The 17283-nt window shown below is 38.2% G+C and overlaps 1 protein-coding gene and 1 long non-coding RNA gene across 3 annotated transcripts in view; one reads left to right on the forward strand and one right to left on the reverse strand.

The window, feature by feature from the left end:
* The window catches only part of LOC102471472 (cGMP-dependent protein kinase 1-like), a gene marked incomplete at its 5' end in the record, with an annotated part of 641417 nt that overhangs the window by 213094 nt on the left and 411040 nt on the right, over positions 1–17283 (forward strand). The window lies entirely within an intron of this gene.
* LOC102469626 (uncharacterized) overlaps positions 1–17283 on the reverse strand; it is a 75200-nt gene that overhangs the window by 39601 nt on the left and 18316 nt on the right. For both annotated transcript variants that reach the window (XR_335837.1, XR_335836.1), the window contains exons 4-6: positions 6352–6424; positions 4597–4717; positions 3454–3569 (exon numbers count right to left, since the gene is read on the reverse strand). This is a non-coding gene — a long non-coding RNA (uncharacterized LOC102469626). The remainder of the gene's footprint in view (positions 1–3453; positions 3570–4596; positions 4718–6351; positions 6425–17283) is intronic.

Raw genomic sequence — 17283 nt, forward strand, 5'->3', positions numbered from 1 at the left:
TGAATAGACAGAATGCAGGTGGTACTAGATTGCTTTTTTTCTTCCAGTCATCTTTTCCTGCTGGACCTAGAGTGACTGAAAATGTCAATATGCCTTATGAATATTTTTCCTTGAACATTTTCTTTGAACTGCCAAGTGGCCTCGAAACTATCAATAAGGATTTTATTTAGTGACATTTAATATTTAATTACAGAAAAGTATTTCACTGTCATTTTTTTTTACCCTTCTCTCCTCAAAAAAGTACAAGTAGCGGAACATGGGCAGAAAACAGAGCAGCTCTGGGCTTTCATCATGCTATATAAAGGAAGTAATTATATTCCAGTAGACACATTTTCTTATATTTGCAGCAAGAATGCTTAATTATCTCTAGAAGTCCTAATTCCTCAACATATGAATTGTTGACCAGGTGTAAGTTTTTGTAGCCACAATTTTGTCCTTTTGCTTCATAATTTTGGGTGTCAGTAGGCAGTAGCCATAGAAAATCTGAGCTGCTACCTTCTTTTTTGAAACCAGTTATTCCCTTGCTTTGTGTATGGAGCCAAAGGAACCTCTAATGAGTCTTTGCTCTCTTAAAGAGAAGAAATAATCACTAGATAGTACATTTATTGTTAATATATTAAGCATTTTGGATGCCTTCTTTGTACAACCAATCTTATTTAAATTAAGCATAATTTATTTTTTTTCCTTTTAAGAGTAATCCCCAAAGCATATTTATAATCATTCTCAGTATAAGATGAACTCTTTAGTTGCTAAGGAACATGCTCGCTGGATTTGTTTCCCCACAGATAAGTATTCCTTCCTGAGCTCTTATTCTGTAGCCAAATTGACAGTTAACTAGGGCACGTTCAGTTAAGAGGAGGACATAACACAAAGGACTGAAAAATTCGAACGTCCAGGAAAGTAAACCATGGATTAGAGCTGTCTGTCCACAAGAAGCAGAAGACATAACCAGGTAGAGCTTGCTCTTTAATTTGCTATATAACTTGCCAGTGCAGAAAGTAACTGGGTGGCCCCTTATTCCAAAATTATTAGGACATTTATTTATTTATTTATTTATTTATTTATTTAGAGAGGTTTTTTTTGCTATAGGGCGTGTGCGCTTGCCAGAAAGACAGAGAAAGAAAGAGAGACAGAAAGCGAGAAATCACCCCCAGGGGGATGGCCAGGCCACAATCCCTTCTCCTCCATTCTCTTCTCGGGATCTTGGACATGCACACACACGTGCCCGGCGTGAGTTTAAGCCACCGGGTCCAGGACTCGAACCACGGTCGACTACATGGGATTCCAGTGACATAGCCGTTATGCTAACTGCTGGTCTGAGGACTTTTTTTTTTTTAAAGAGAGAGGTGTTTGCTATAGGGCACGTGTGCTTGCCAGAGAGACAAAAAGCAAAAACTTACAATCCCTTCTCTTCCATTCTCCTCTTGGGATTTTGGGCACTTGTGCATATGCACCTGGCACAAGTTTTAAGCCGCTGGGTCCAGAACTCCAACTCAAACCATGGTCACTGTGTGGGAGTCCAGTGATGTAACCACTATACCACCTGCTGGCCTTTTAACTTTTAAGCCAATGAGAGCACAGCATCAAACCAAATGTAGGTTCTTCAGAGTGTGGGGCCCTGGGAGACTGCACAGGTCTCATGCCCGTGGAGCAGGCCCTGGAACTGGGATCCAATACTATCTCCAGTCCTTAGGTCTCTAATACTACTCATCTGTCAAGCTCTGGGTCAAAGCCTTTTTCTTTTATGAGGCTGAAAAGGGCTGATATCTCCTGGAAGTCAGAATTTTACCCACTAGCAAGAAACAAGGTCTTAGAACATATGAGGAGCTTGTGCAAGACAAACTCATTCTGCCCTTAGCGCCTTCTCCTTCTTCCCAAATCTGGAATTGTCCTCTCTCCAACCCGTTTTCTACCTACTGTTGTACTATATTCAGAAACCTTTCATTTTATGTTGAATTATTATATAATATATATATATTATATAATGTTTATAATATATAATATAATATTTATATATAATATAAATATATATACACACACATATATATACATGTATATATGTGTGTGTGTATATATATATACATACGCCTTATTCTCATTGCAAACTCAACAAAAATCCATGTCCAAGAATGATTATAGCCCATATATACCAAGCACAGTACTTTCCTTTGTGAGTTGGACCTCCCAAAACAATTTTTATATAACTGCTGATGCACTAATTAGTAATGATAAGATTGCCGTGCTGCAGTGGGAAAATAGGGTCCCTGCGTGGGTGCTGAAAGAATTCACCAGGCACAGAACTGTGACCATGAGCCAGAAGTTAGGTTTGTTAGAGCTCAGATAAAAGCGTCTGGGAGAGACCGGGCAAGACCTGGGCGAGTTTGCGGGTTCCAGCCTTTTGGTAGGGAGGGTCTCCTTTTTATGGCCTCAATCTAGGGAGAAGGTAAGGAGAAACTCTGCAAGCTCAGATCTGGGTGCAGGTGCTGGTCTTTTCTCAGGAACGCAGAGCATCTATCAGCTCCAGGTGATTGCTGAGGTGGCGCCAGAGCAGGGTCCAGAACATCTCTTTTCCCCGCTGTAAAAGCTAATCTGGACGGGTGAGCAGATGGTATAGCAGTTATGTCACAGGACTCCCATGTGGCTGAATGCAGTTTGAGTCCTGAACGAAGCGGCTCAAAACGCACACTGAGCACGTGTGCATGCATGGCCAAGATCCTGGGAAGAGTATGAAGTAGAAGTGATTGTGGCCTGGCCTTTCCCCCTGGTGGGGGCGGGGGCATGATTTTTCCCTTTCTCTCTCATTGTCTCTGTCTCTCTTTCTCCTCCCAGCCAGAGCATACTCCCTAAGGCAAAAGCCTCTTAAAAAAAAATAAATGAAAAGCTTATCTGGAGGGGTTCACGGGAGAATGGGGCTTTATCTTGGTCCCTTAATCTGAGCAAGTTTTCTTAAATCTTTGAATAAGGCTTATTTTAGGCCCTCTTTATTAAGCCTTGCTTGCCTATTTTCTTATGAACCCTCCACAAAGAGCAACAAAAATGCATTAGTCTCAGGTCTTAGGGTATTAAGGAATTTTATCAACTCCCGAAAAATTACCTTTTGCCTTATTTTTAAAATGTATTACAACTGAAAGTGATTCATTTTAAGTTTAAATTTTAATCAGATAACACAGCATTTCCCAAATTGTTTTCCATGGGGTTATACTGAGTATTGTGTAGATTACTGTGATCAAATAACATTTGGTGATAACCTCAGAAAAATAATAATAAAGCTAACACTGTATTGATCGTGTTTGTACCATTTTCATGGCAACTGTCTTAGGTAAGATTTGCATGATCGCTCACCTGAGAGATTACACCCACCCCAAATAATCGTCCCCAGGCCTGTCACTTCATTTTAATTCAACTGGACTTATCAATTGCCTACTATAGAGTCGCTGGTGCCTATGTTCTCACCAGAGGAATCTCTCCTTAAACTCCTCTTAAATTAGTGGTTCTCAACCCTGGGTGATTTCCTACTGCAGGGCAGTTGTAGGGTCTCAGATTTGGGGTTGTCATAACCCAGGCAGGAGCTGTAGGCAGAAAGGAATCTAGTGAGCAGAGGCCAAAGGTGTTGCTAATCATGCTACAGTGCATAAGACAGCCCCCACCACAAGGAAACATCTGGTCCCAGAGAGCAACAGGTGTATCGGGCTGTAACACTAACTCCTGAGAACACCCTGGTTTTCCATCTCACGCCTGAGGAATTTCGCATCCTCAGTCATGGCATTCAAAGTCCCTCCCAGTCTGGCATGAGCCTTCCTTTTCAGATCATCTTTTACTATTCCTTCCTATACAAACTACAGCCCAGTCAAACCAGGTGACTCAGCTGTCCCCAAACAGCATTGCGTTTCTCTAAGTTTTTGTCCCATATGCTGCTTCTTTGCAGGTGTATTCCTGTGTTGTTATCTGTAAGAAACCTCTGTTCTACCTCAAATGTCACCTCCTCAAAAATCTTCCTTGATTTTCTCCTATACCCCCAAATGGAAGTGATTTCTCTCTTCTCTGGACCCCCTTAGCTCTTTTTACTTCTCTTATATTTAGCACATGATTGGCAAACCATGTGTATAGATCTTCTAGTAAACACTACATGCTTGAAATATAGAAAGCATCACTAACATCAATAATTTTGTGTGGTGTAAAGCTTTTAATAGATGTGTTTAATAAATACTTGAATGAAATGAACTGTTTTTGAGGAGAGATTTTTTAGGTCAGTCCTTATAATTGATTTTAAGTTCTTCTCTCTATATATATAACAAGAATTGAGTTCCTGCTGTTAGTAATGAAGTGATTTTAAGAACTATCTTCTTCCAGAAAGAAAGTATTTAGACTTAATATAGAATGACCACAACTGAACTATAACAACTAAACTATAATAGGGTATTATATTATTGCAGCTCTTTTGCTACTTAACAAAAGGATTCTGATTTTAAATAGCACCAATTAAATTATGTTTATACTTTTGGCTAAGAAAATTATTAATTTGAGCTAAGTGAATTTGATAGAACTAAAAAAGATCTTGACTTTCTCTTATTTTTAAAGAGTAATGAATGGTCTCACTTCCGATTGGAAATTCAGTAGTAGGGTTGACCATTTAGGAGCTCCAGTTTTGTTCCCTTTAGATCATGGTGACTCTGCCCTCTTCCATCCTTGAACTTTTGGCTAAGCAGCAAGGTTGCATCTGTGGACAGTAGAACCCAGACGAGAGTCATTATCAGATACTCTCCAGGAAAGATCAAGGGAGACTTTCCCCCCAAAGCTTCCAGTAAAGCATTTCTCATCCCATTGACCCCATTTCTTTGATGTTTTTTGTCAATTTTTCTTTTTAAATTATTTGAATTCATTTTTTTATTGCCAGAGCACACATGGGCTCACCATGGAGAGAGAGATTGAGAAAGAGATAGAAAGCACCCACTATTGGTACATGATCAGGCTACAATCCCTTAATCTCCATTGCTCCATCCCATCAGGATTCTGGGTAGACATGCGTGCATGCTCAGCATGTTTCTCAAGCTGCTGGAGCCAAGACTTGAACCACAGTCCACCATGTGGGAACCGGCTTTCTATGCCTAATATGTAACTGCTGTGTTATGGGGACAGGTCAAGTGGTATAATGTGAGGGGTGTGTGTGTGTGTGTGTGTGTATTTACACACCACCATAATAGAAAACTGTTGAGTCAAGCTAAGGAACATATACATCACTTTACTTATTTACTCTTTTTTTTTTTAAGCATGTGGTGTGGTGGTTGACGTAGCTGGACCTTCTATAACTTATAGCTGTGTAAATCTAGTCCTGGACACAGCAGCTTGAAAAACACACCAGGCACATGTGCACACATGCCTGCAATCCCAAATGGTTGGAGAAATGGAGGTGAAGGAATTATGGTATGATCATTCTCCATGGCAGGTGCTTTCTCACTTTCCCTCTCACTTTGTCTTTCCCTGACTAGCATATATGGCCTCCAGCAAAATTAAAAACAAACAAAAGGGGGAGATAGGTACCTCTCAACTCTGTTATCATGCTGTGATCCCTTCCAACCTTGGTCAGCAGGGATCACAGGCGAGGGCATCTAGAATGTATTGGGCAATCTCAGAATAGAACCTGGGCCCCTCCTGTATGACTTCAGAATTATAGAAACTGTTATTGCTACATCACTGTGGCTAGCCTAAAATTTATTCTTTTAGCAATTTTTAAATACACAATATATTATTATTAACTGTTGTTATCACACTGCGCAGTAGGTCACGCAAATGTCTTTCTGTCTAATAGAAGCCTCGTACTCTTTGACCAACATCTCCCCTTTCTCCAGCCTCTGCAAACCTTCAATGTACTCTCTACTTCTGAGGGACTTCCCCCTGCCCTCGAGGGACTTTTTTTTTTCCTTAAGAGAGATTTTTGCCATAGGGCATATGCATTTTCCAGAGAGAGAGAGGAAGAGACAGAGAGACAGAAAGTGAGAAATCACCTCCGGGGGGATTGCTATGCCACAATCCCTTCTTCATTTTCCTCTTGGGATCCTGGGTACACATGCACATGCACCCGGTATGAGTTTCATTTCACTAAGTCCAAGACTCGAACCACAGTCAACTATATGGGTGTCCAATGATGTAACCATTATGCCATCTTCTCATCCCTGAGGGACATTTTTAGATTGTACACTTAGATGAGATTATGCAGTGTTTATTTTCCTATGCTTGGTTTATTTCACTTAGCATAATATTCTCTAGGTTCATCCATATTGTCACAAATAACAAGATTACCACCCCACCCCCATCCCTTATCAGGCTGAATAGTGTTTCAGTATGTATATTTACCACATTTTCTTTATCCAGTCATTCATTGATGGACCCTAAGGTTGATTCCGTATCTTGGCTATTGTGAATAATGCTGCAATGAACACAGAATGTAGATATGGTTTCAATGTACTGATTTCATTTCTTTTTGACATATAACCCAAAGTGGGATTACTGGATTATGTGCGAGTTATATTTTTAATGTTTTTTTTTTTTTGAGAGAGAGATTTTTGTTATTGAGGGTATGCACTTGCTGGAGAGATAAACAGACAGAAAGGAAGATATCACCCCCAAGGGGGATGGCCACACCATAATCCCTTCTCCATCCTCCTCTCGGGATCGTGGGCACACACACTCACACATATGCCCAGTTTGAAGTTTTTAGGTGTCTTGTTTGGTTTTTGTTTTTTGGAGAGATTTTCACTATAGGGCACGTGCACTCTCCAGAAAGACAGAGAGAGACAGAGAACAGAGAGACAGACAGAAAGTGAGAAATCCCCCCCCAGGGGGATGGCCACGCCACAATCCCTTCTCCTCCATTTTCCTCTCAGGATCTTGGGCATGCACGCACACGCACCAGCATGAGTTTAAGCCGCCGGGTCTGGGACTCAAACCGCGGTTGACTACGTGGGAGGCCAGCGACATAGTCATTATGCTAACTGCTGGCCCCCCCAGTTTGAGTTTTAAGTCACCAAGTCCAGGACTCAAACCATCGTCGCCTAAATAGGACTCCAGCCATGTAACCATTATACCATCTGCTGTTCTCCCTATTTTTAATTTTTTAAGGAATTTCTATACTGTTTTCCATAATAGTGGTGCCAATTTAAATCCTCACCAATCCATATCCTTGATAACACTTATGTTTTGTCTTTTTGATAATAGCTATTTGATCAACTGTGAAGTGATATCTCAGTGTGGTTTTAATTTGCATTTCCCTGATGATTAGTGATATGGAACATTTTCCATATGCCTGTTAGCCATTGTATGTCTTCCTTTGAAAAATGTCTATTCATTATTCATGTTCTTGGCATTTTGTTTGTTTGTTTGCTCATATTTTAATCCAGTTCTTTGTTTTCTGAGTACTGAGCTTTCTGAATTTTATATATATATATATATATATATACACACACACACATGCATACATACATATATTTTTATTAAATGCATATATTACATATATGTATATATATATTTTAAAGAATGCATTTTCTCATTTATTATTCTTAAATTTTGTTATAGGTCACATATGCTCACCAGAGAGGTACAGAGATGGGGGGGAGTGAGAAAGCAAGTCACCAGGTTTGAGACTTGAAATGCAGTTGGCCATGTGGGAGTTCAGTGCCTTAACCAGCATGCCACCTGCTGACTCTGCCTGCCCTATATATTTTGAGTGTTAACTCAGATGTATGATTTGAAGTATTTTCTCTCATTCCGTAAGTTGTGTCTTCACTTGGTTGTTTCCTTTGCTGTGCAGCAATTTCATATTTCTATTTTTGCTTTTAGTATCATATCCAAAAAGTCATTACCCAAATAAACATCAAAATGCTTTTTTCCTATGTTTCCTGCTGGAAGTTGTATAGTTTCAGATTTTACATTTAAGTCTTTGGTCCATTTGGAGTTCATATTTGTGTGTGATGTGACATAAGAGTTGAATTCATTTTTCTGCTTGTGAATATCCAGTTTGCCCTGCTCCATTTATTGAATAGACTGTCCTTTCTCTATTGTTCTTGGCACTTTTGTTGAAGATCAATTGACTGTAAATGTGTGGATTTTTTTTCTGGACTCTCTATTCTGTTTTCCATTTGTCTATATGTCTGTTCTTGTGTCAGTTGATGCTATTTTGATTACTATCCCTTTGTAGTAAATTTTGAAAGCAAGTAGTGTGGGATCTCTAGCATTGTTCTTTTACCTTCAAATTGTTTCAGCAATCCATGGTCTTTTGTGGTGCCATATAAATTTTAGGATTTCTTTAAGGAAAGAAAAAATGCAATTCATCTCTAGAAGTTGCTTATTATTATTAGAATCTACTACATTTTTAAAATCAAAAAGTTTTCTTTGTGTCATCTCTATGAATTTATATCTGTTCTAATAACTGCTAAAATGAAAAGTTGATGAACATATTCTTCATGCCTTTTATATATTTAAGAGTTAATAAGCCACTTTTTGATCTTTGCCACTTAGATGTGGTTCATCTTAAATTCTTTCTTTAATTTTTAAATTTATTATTTTGGTTTCTCATTTCTGCTTACTGTTCTAAATTTTTCTACACATTTGACCACAAGGAAGCCAGTAGTGTACACAAATATTCCCCTGCTGGATGCACATCTACTTGTTACAAACAAAACGATCAAGGGATTTGTATAAGCTTTTCAGTCTTCAGTGAGGAAATTATTTCAGCACAGTTTAGAATTTCTGTATTTCCCCTCCCATCTTAGATTACTTGTTTAGACTTTATACAAGTGTGTAAATCTTGATCGAAGAGCACACTGCTGCTGATGGTGCACATGATTTGTTATAACCATGAAATTAAGTCCTGGGCCATGTGCCCAGTATCTAAACTAAATCAAGAAGGGCTTAATTGGAATTAGGCAGTGAGCCTAGGAGAACTTTCCTTTGTTCAGTCTCAAGTTTCTATATCCATTGTATTCATGTTTCATAGAAATCTGTATTTGGGTACCAGAAGAAACAGACTGAATATATGCTTGTTATGGAGATGATTGTCTAGCAGATAAAACTAACCAGGAAAAGATGGGTTCAAGGAGAACATCTGTGCCCAGCACTAAAGCATACTCGATAAACATTGCATAGCAGGATAATTTTCAAGTTACATTTTTTTTTCACATTTACAATATTGGTAAAATTATGTCTAACTCTGAATTATACAGAAAGATGAGAAACTAATTCAGCACATTTGAAATCTTTATTTCAAGTGAGTAAAGCAGGCTATGATAGAGCATGAACCCTATTGATTCAACATATGATAAAATCCTTTTCTTGGTTTGTTTTTCTAGCAAAAGTATTTGTACGTTTTACCTCATTATGACTCTGAATTTTAAAAGGAAGAAGTCTATTAATTTATTTTTATTCTACTTTATTCTCTTACCATAAGGGAAAACTGTATCAAATAATAAGTAGAATATTTGTTTTTTTTTTCTTTTTTTGGAGAGGTTTTTGCTATAGGGCGCGTGTGCTCGCCAGACAGACAGAGAGAGACAGAGAGACAGAAAGCAAGAAATCACCCCCCAGGGGGGATGGCCACACCACAATCCCTTCTCCTCCATTCTCTTCTTGGGATCTTGGGCATGCACGCACACGCACCCGGCGTGAGTTTAAGCCACCGGGTCTGGGACTCGAACCGCGGTTGACTACGTGGGAGTCCAGTGACATAGCCATTATGCTAACTGCTGGTCCCATAAGTAGAATATTCTTAATTCCTTGGTGATTAGTACTGCGTGATAGGTTGCTTTTATTATTTCAGACATTCACTGGAGAGCCCAGTAACCTAATTACTAGTGATTAAATGTGGTGGTATTATAGTAGGATTTTGATAAACAAATTCCCATCACAAAATTTGGGGGATAATAGACAGATATTGAATATGGACAAGTAAATACTGCTTAATTCTACTTGTAATTCTGCTTAAATGTTCAAGTGCTTTGGGATTTGGAGACTTACAGACATGATTCATTTTTAAAAATCAGATATGAATATATGCAATTATTAGGAAATGGAGCCTTGAATATTATAGAACATAGGCAAAATCTTGGCACTGAAATTTGAGACTTATAAGATGAGAACAGCTACCAATCCACTTCAATTCAATTATTTTAATACCACAACAGAGTATAAAATTTCTTCATTCACAGATTTTCTTCTGGAATCCATTGTTTTTATAAGTTTTCATTAAATATGCTTGTTATGTGACTTTCTTCTGCCAAAAGTATCAGTGTGATACACTCTTAACCCAGATCATATAGGGGACAATGAACCAATATTAGTTGCTCTGAATTAATATTGTGTGAACATTTCTCTTTTCACTGTCTTATCATAATTGCTCATCTCTCTGAAGTTGATCCCAATATTTATGTTATCTATCCATTCATTCAACAAATATATATTGATAGTCTACTATGTACAAGATGCTATGGGGGATATGAAGCTACATAAGCAAAATTTATCTTTGCATTTCCAGTGCCTGGAACATTGGAGGGCCTTGGTAAGTGTTATTTAGAGCTGACTCTCTCTTCTTAAAGAATTTGTGTAATTTGCAGCTAGCAGTTGGCATGATGGTTAAGGTGCTGTGTAACTGCAGTTCAAGTCCCAGACCTGGTAGCTTGCTTTCTCACTTCCTATCTCTTTCTTTCTGTCTCTCTCTGGTGAGTGCACATGTCATGTAGCAAATCGTAAGATAATACTAATAATACATAAAATCAAATAATTAAAAAAACAAATTTGTGTGATTCAAGCTGGCCCTATAGCTAAGTAGTTGAGGGAACATACCCCACATGGTCAACCTCAGTTCTAGTCCCCACAGCTTAGAAACATGTTGGGCACATGTGCATGCATGCCCAAGGTCCTGAAGGGAAGGAGAAAAGAAGATGAATTGTAGCATGGATACATTTGAATAGAGAGCACCTTATCTCTCTCTTTCTCTGACAAGCGCATGCATTTTCTGACAATAAAAAAGAAGAAAAGGGAGAAAGAGAAGAAGAATTTGTATAATTCAAACACACTCATCCTGAATCTAAGCCATACAAATAGTCTCCCAACTTGGATTCATATTCTCAGTATTTCTTCAATTCATCCTTGACACTATTGCCAGATTCTTCTAGAGCATAACTCTGATCACGTCATCTCCTGCTCAAAGCCTTAGTGACAGCCTTAGTGGTTTTCTTATGACTTTAGAGTACTATTCATGCTCATTATTCACTCTTTCCAAGCTCTCCACATTTGACCTCAGTTAAGCTTTTCATCCTGATTCCTTATTGCCTTCACATGCCCTACAGTCCAGTGCCAATCGAATTGTTAAAATAGGATAGAGTAGTTTCAGAAGTAGTTCCTGGGACCAGTCGTTAGCCTAATGGCTATGCCGCTGAACTCCCATGTTGTCTACTGCAGTTAGAGTCCCAGATCCGGTGGCTTAAACTCATGCTGGGCGCGTGTGTGTGTGCCCAAGATCCCAAGAGGAGAATGGAGGAGAAGGGATTGCAGTGTGGCCATCTCTCCAGGGGGTGATTTCTTGCTTTCTGTGTCTCTCTCTCTCTGTCTCTCTGGGGAACGCAGGTGCCCTATAACTAAACCTCTCAAAAAAAAAAAAAGGTAGTTTGTAAGCCAGAGTGCCTGATTATGAATCTTGATTTTTCCAACTTCTAACTGTGTAACCTTGGGCAACTTACTTGCAGTTTCTTTGTCTCACCTTCCTCATCTATAAAATTTGGATAGTGATTCCTGTTGCATAGAGTTTCTGTGATAATAAAATGGATCAATATATGCAAAGCATTTATTAAACACTTAGGGATACTTCGTATATTTTTTCTAAGTTTAATTCATGTCATTTCCTCTTCTTGGGAATCCCAATATTCTCTTTTACCTCCATTGTTTTATGTCCATGTCAAATTTCTACTCCGTTTTATTTTGTTTTTATATTGCCAGAGGGTGAGAGCGCTTAACAGAGAGAGAGGGTAAGAGAGAGAGAGAGGGCGCCCCCTGTGGGTCATGGTCATGCTGCAATCCCTTTCCTCCATTTCTTCATCCCATCAGGATTTGGGGTACCCCGGCACATGTGCCCATCTTGTTTTTCAAGCCATCGGTGACAGGATTCAAGCTGCCATCAGCCAGGTGTGATCTGGCTCCCTACACACAAGACTTAATCACTGTACTATGAGGTCAGTCTTCTATGTACCTCAAACTTGAGTTTAAATAGGCTGTTGATCTGTCTGCAGTCTATACTTTTAACCATTAAGCTGAATTACCTCTATCATAATAATATAAAAATTAATCTTAAGATAAAAATCACTGGGCTGACAGGTGGTGTGGTGGTTAAGGTGCTGGATTCCCACATGACTAACTGTGGAGTGAGTCCTGAACTTGGTGGCATGCTTTTTCATTTTCTGTCTCTCTCTGTCTCCCTCAGGACAAATTAAAAGATAAATAATAATAACAAAATTAAATAAATATTAAAAAGATAAAAATCACTTGCTTTCAGATGAATTATTTTAAGCAGAGATGTATAAATTTGTGATTCATGGGATAATTTAAATAACACTTTATCAAATGCAGGGAAATACTAAATGAAAGATAGTGACTTAAAAAGCAGAAGTTTAGTCTCTGAGTTCCTGTCTTAATAGCTAAAATAATTAAGTTATCCTTGTGTCCTGGGCTTATGGAATCATGTAGAAGACCTTGTAGTAAAATACTATCAGTATTGTTTTGTGATCAGAGAGACCTTTAAATGTGCCTTTCTTTAACCTTGAATTATGACCCATTTTTGAAACACTCAGCACTCTGGTAGGCGGTTAATGAAGTGGAACATTATTGATTCATTGAGAAGTGGCTTGTGAAATTTTCAGGCATGAGTGTCAAGTAATATTAGAAACTATTTTTAAACAGACTTCCAACAGAAGAATGAAGTGAAGACTCCCCAATGAAGTTCAGCAGAAGGGACTATCTTCCTTTGCAGATAATCATTTTACTTTTCATTGCCTTGGGACTCTAGAGTTCTGGGCTTCAGTGAAAAGCAAACAAAGTATTTGTCCAGAAGAAATACATGGAAAGGAAATACAGAAATAGGTATCAGCGTTAGCTAATAAGCATACAGAAAGAATTGGAAACAGAATCAGCACCAGGTTAGGAGACCAGGCTTAGAAATGAACAAGACTCAAAAGAAATATGAGATTCTTGGAAGCTGAAAGTATGGATTTGTTTATTAACAGAAACCTTCCCATTGACATGGAGTGTCATGAATCATCTAATTATTTCTTTCATCCTTGCACTACTGGTTCAAGATTTCACCTTCTGGAAGATAGTATATCTTAGAGCCAAGTCTAGATCATGCGGCTGTTCTCCAACTCCATTGGCAAAGGGAGAGGGACTAAGCGACTCCTTTGTCACCCAAAGCAGAAGGCAGTCACATTGATTAATATAATTTCCCCCAGGACTTTCACAATAGGACAGGGGTAATTGTCCCAGGGGCAACTTACAGTGCTATGAGGAAGAGATAATGGATGAAGGACAAGCATGAAATGACAAGTATTTGCTCTAGATCATGGGGCCTGGTAACATAGAAAGTAGTTCAACCAACGTGTCATGAGTTCCAAGGGACCTTATCTTAAACCCAAGCCTGGCCTGAGTCAGGGCTAAAAATTACATAAAAGATGATTCTGTGGAAGAACAAAAGGTTTAGCTAAGTTATACTTCATCTTTAAGCATAACCACTGAAGAGAAATGAGTTGTAATTTCAGGATAGAGAGTAAAGCTTAACTCACCCCAAAACCAACTATAGCTTTTCTCAATTTCTACAGAGCGGTATCCTCTTAGTTTTTGTTTTTTAACTTTAACTGTTTTTCTTTTATTTTTTTAGAAAATAGAGTCTCCTTGAAATGCTAGCAGAAAAAAAATTTCCTTTCCCCTGGCAACATTTATTTCTTTACCTGTCTAATAAAGTCCTTTAGTTGTTTTGTTAGTTTTTTTTTTCCCCTAAATCCATCTTACTTTAGAAGAATATGTATGTTCCATCTTTTCTACACCTATGTTTCTAGAGATAGCACCACTTAAGAATAGATTGTCAGAAGGAAATACATAGAAATTATTGAAATTGAAAGTGTGAGAATAGGTTAGATTTAAGAGAATTAACAAAGGGTTATTTAGAGTTCTCACCCAAAGCTAGTGGTATCATTAGTAAATACATTAGTGGACTTCATGTTAGCTATAGTTCATCCAAGAGGGACTCTGACTTGCCCCAGGGCCCTCAAAGTTCCAAAAGACTTCAAGTATTTTACTGTCCAAATTCCATTTAGTCAAAATAAACTGAATTATTGTGGACATTTATCTCTTGGTATTTATTCTTCCTGTAGGACTGGCAAGATGTTGACTTCAATGAAGTAGTGAAGAACATATAGCACCATTCCATACCTTAGGGATTTAAAGCACGTCACAAAACTTCCACTTTATAAGATAAGTCTATGCAAAATGGTCAGATATTTAATACAATAGACAGTTACAACTGGAGAATTTCCAAATGAGAGAGATCAGTGGTCAGAGTTAATTAGGAAGGCTTTCTGGAGGAAGGACTGAACTGGATTCTGAAGAATGGGTATGATTTGATAAAAGAGAAAATACAGGAATGGGAATGTCCTGAGCAAAAGAAAGGACCCTGGCTCAGAAATTTTCCCCAATCTTTTTCTTATATTACTATGAGAATGCGTGACCGTTGAACTTTAATACATACTCACTGTAAGCATGTAATTCATTATCATCAACAGATAACTTTTTATTTTTGTATCTATTAAATATTTTGTTTGTTTCTTTCCTGATCTCCTCCCTCTCAGCCCCTAACACCCAATCCCTATTACCCACCCCCTTTCATATTGTCTCTAGTATCTAGATTTGGCCTTCCTGCTATTATGCCTTCCAATCTTTCAGTTTCTGCTATAGAGCATAGACATTTGGTATGTATTATGCCTGTCTTTCATAGTCTGGCTTGCTTTGCTTAGCATTAAATCTTCCATATTGGCCACTTCATATTAAATGTCAAGATCTCATTGTTTTGTTTGTTTGTTTGTTTGTTTGTTTGTTTTTATGGCTGAGTAGTATTCCATAGAGTACATGTGTCACACTTGTACAATCCACTTGAACATTTCGGTTGATTCCATATCCTACCAATTTGAACATGGTTGTGCAAGTGTTTTTCTGACTGAGTGTTTTTCTGTTCTTTGGGTAGATACCTAAGAATGGAATTACTGGGTCACATGGTAGTTCTATTTGTAGGTTTCTAAGGAACTCCCATATTGTACTCCACAGGGGTTGTACTAATTTACATTCACACAGAGTAGGAGGGTTCCATTTTCACTATAGCCTCACCAGCACTTATCATTCTTTATTTTTTAATATTAGCCATTCTGTCTGGGGTTAAGAGGTATCTCATTGTTTTGATTTTCATTTCCATTATGTTAAGAGACTAACATTTTTTCATAGGCTTTTTGGTCACTCATATGTCTTTCTTGGAGAGTTGTTTGTTCAGCTCGTTTGCCTATCTTTTGATTGGATTTATTATTGTTATTATAATTATTATTATTGCAGGTAAGCTGCTTAGATTCCCTGTATATTCTGGTTATGAGTCTCTCTGATGCATAGTTTGTAAGTGTATTCTCCCATTCTGAGGGCTGAGGGTTGCCTCTTCACCCTCTTTATTGTTTCTTTTTTCATAACTCTTTAACCTCATAGTTTTACTTTATGATAAAACTAATATGATTTTGAACAGTTTTTTTAACTTAGATGCAGTACAAAGTATAACGATGATGGCATGTCTCATATATTTCTTTAAAATTCAGTGTATTATATTGAGACCAGATCTGTTTAACAGAATTGTCCTTTTCTTTGATAAAAAAGAAAAATACCAGAACAGTCATGATAAATGAAGTACTAACTCTCTTCTCTCCAACTACTTTAGCATAATCATGAGAACGATAAAGGGGACCTGACTTGGGTCAACCTTAGAGAACTAAATAAGAAATGTTTCTGCTGTCCCCATTTGACTTTTTTTTTTTAAATTATAATGCAACGGGACCAGCAGTTCACATAATGGCTATGTTGCTGGTCACCCATGTAGTCGACCGCGGTTCAAGTCCCGGACCCGGTGGCTTAAAACTCATGCTGGGTGCATGTGCGTGCATGCCCAAGATCCTGAGAGGAGAATGGAGAGAAGGGATTGCAGCGTGGCCATCCCCCGGGGGGTGATTTCTCGCTTTCTGTCTCTTTGTCTTTCTCTTCTGTATGGCGAGCGCACGCACCCTATAGCAAAAAATTGCTCCAAAAAAAAAAATTATGATGCAACTAGAGGCAGAGGATATCATCATTCAGCCTAAACGCAGTCTAATTCTGATTGTTTTTATAATTTTAAAGAAGGCTCTTTTGCCTTCTTATTATGTTTAGATGGGCAAAACTGTTCAAGGATATGGGAAAAGGAAGAATAGATTTTCCAGTTACAAAGAACAGAGAGATTAGATGGTGGCTATGCAAGTCAGTGACCTTGTTGAACAAGAATCAGACTTAAACCTTAAGTGGAATTACATAGGGTAAAGATCGAAAAGATAACTCTTCAACCAGTAAATGGCATGAGAAAGGGCAAGGAAGAGTGTATGGTTGACAGTGCTGATACTGCTATACATGTCTACTGCTGCTAAACAGGTACGTAAATGAATGGCAGGTGATGGGAGCCAGGTTTCTCACTGTTAAGATAACAAAGTAGAAGAGGCTAGACTCATCTATGTGATAATAGTTCAGTTAGAGACATGAGTAAGAACTTACAGTGGGTTTACTATAGATACAGATGGTTACATATAAAATATTTATACCTACTCTTGTATGTACATATATACCTATAAATATTTCCTATTTCTGTCAGCTGAGAGGACCTAGAAGCAAAATGCCTGAACAATAAGCACACCTAGCACTCAGATCCTGATTGCTAATATTATTCCCTAATAAAAGAAAACAGAACTCCCTGGAGAAATACATTATGGGTCTTGAGCAGGAAATATACAGAAAGAACTTGGAGCATCTTTAATATCAGAAAATAAGGAAGTGCTAAAAGAAATAATGATTATATATTTTAAAAGGCACAGGAGGCCCAGTCATAGTGGAACAGACAGGAGAGGCATTGCTAAATACACTAGAAACCATATAAGAAGGTTCCAGGTCTATGTGAATACACTGAGTTCACCCACAATCCAGTTT

This window comes from Tupaia chinensis, unplaced genomic scaffold, assembly GCF_000334495.1.
Source record: "Tupaia chinensis unplaced genomic scaffold, TupChi_1.0 Scaffold000546_1, whole genome shotgun sequence".
In the NCBI taxonomy this organism is placed as follows: Eukaryota; Metazoa; Chordata; class Mammalia; order Scandentia; family Tupaiidae; genus Tupaia; species Tupaia belangeri.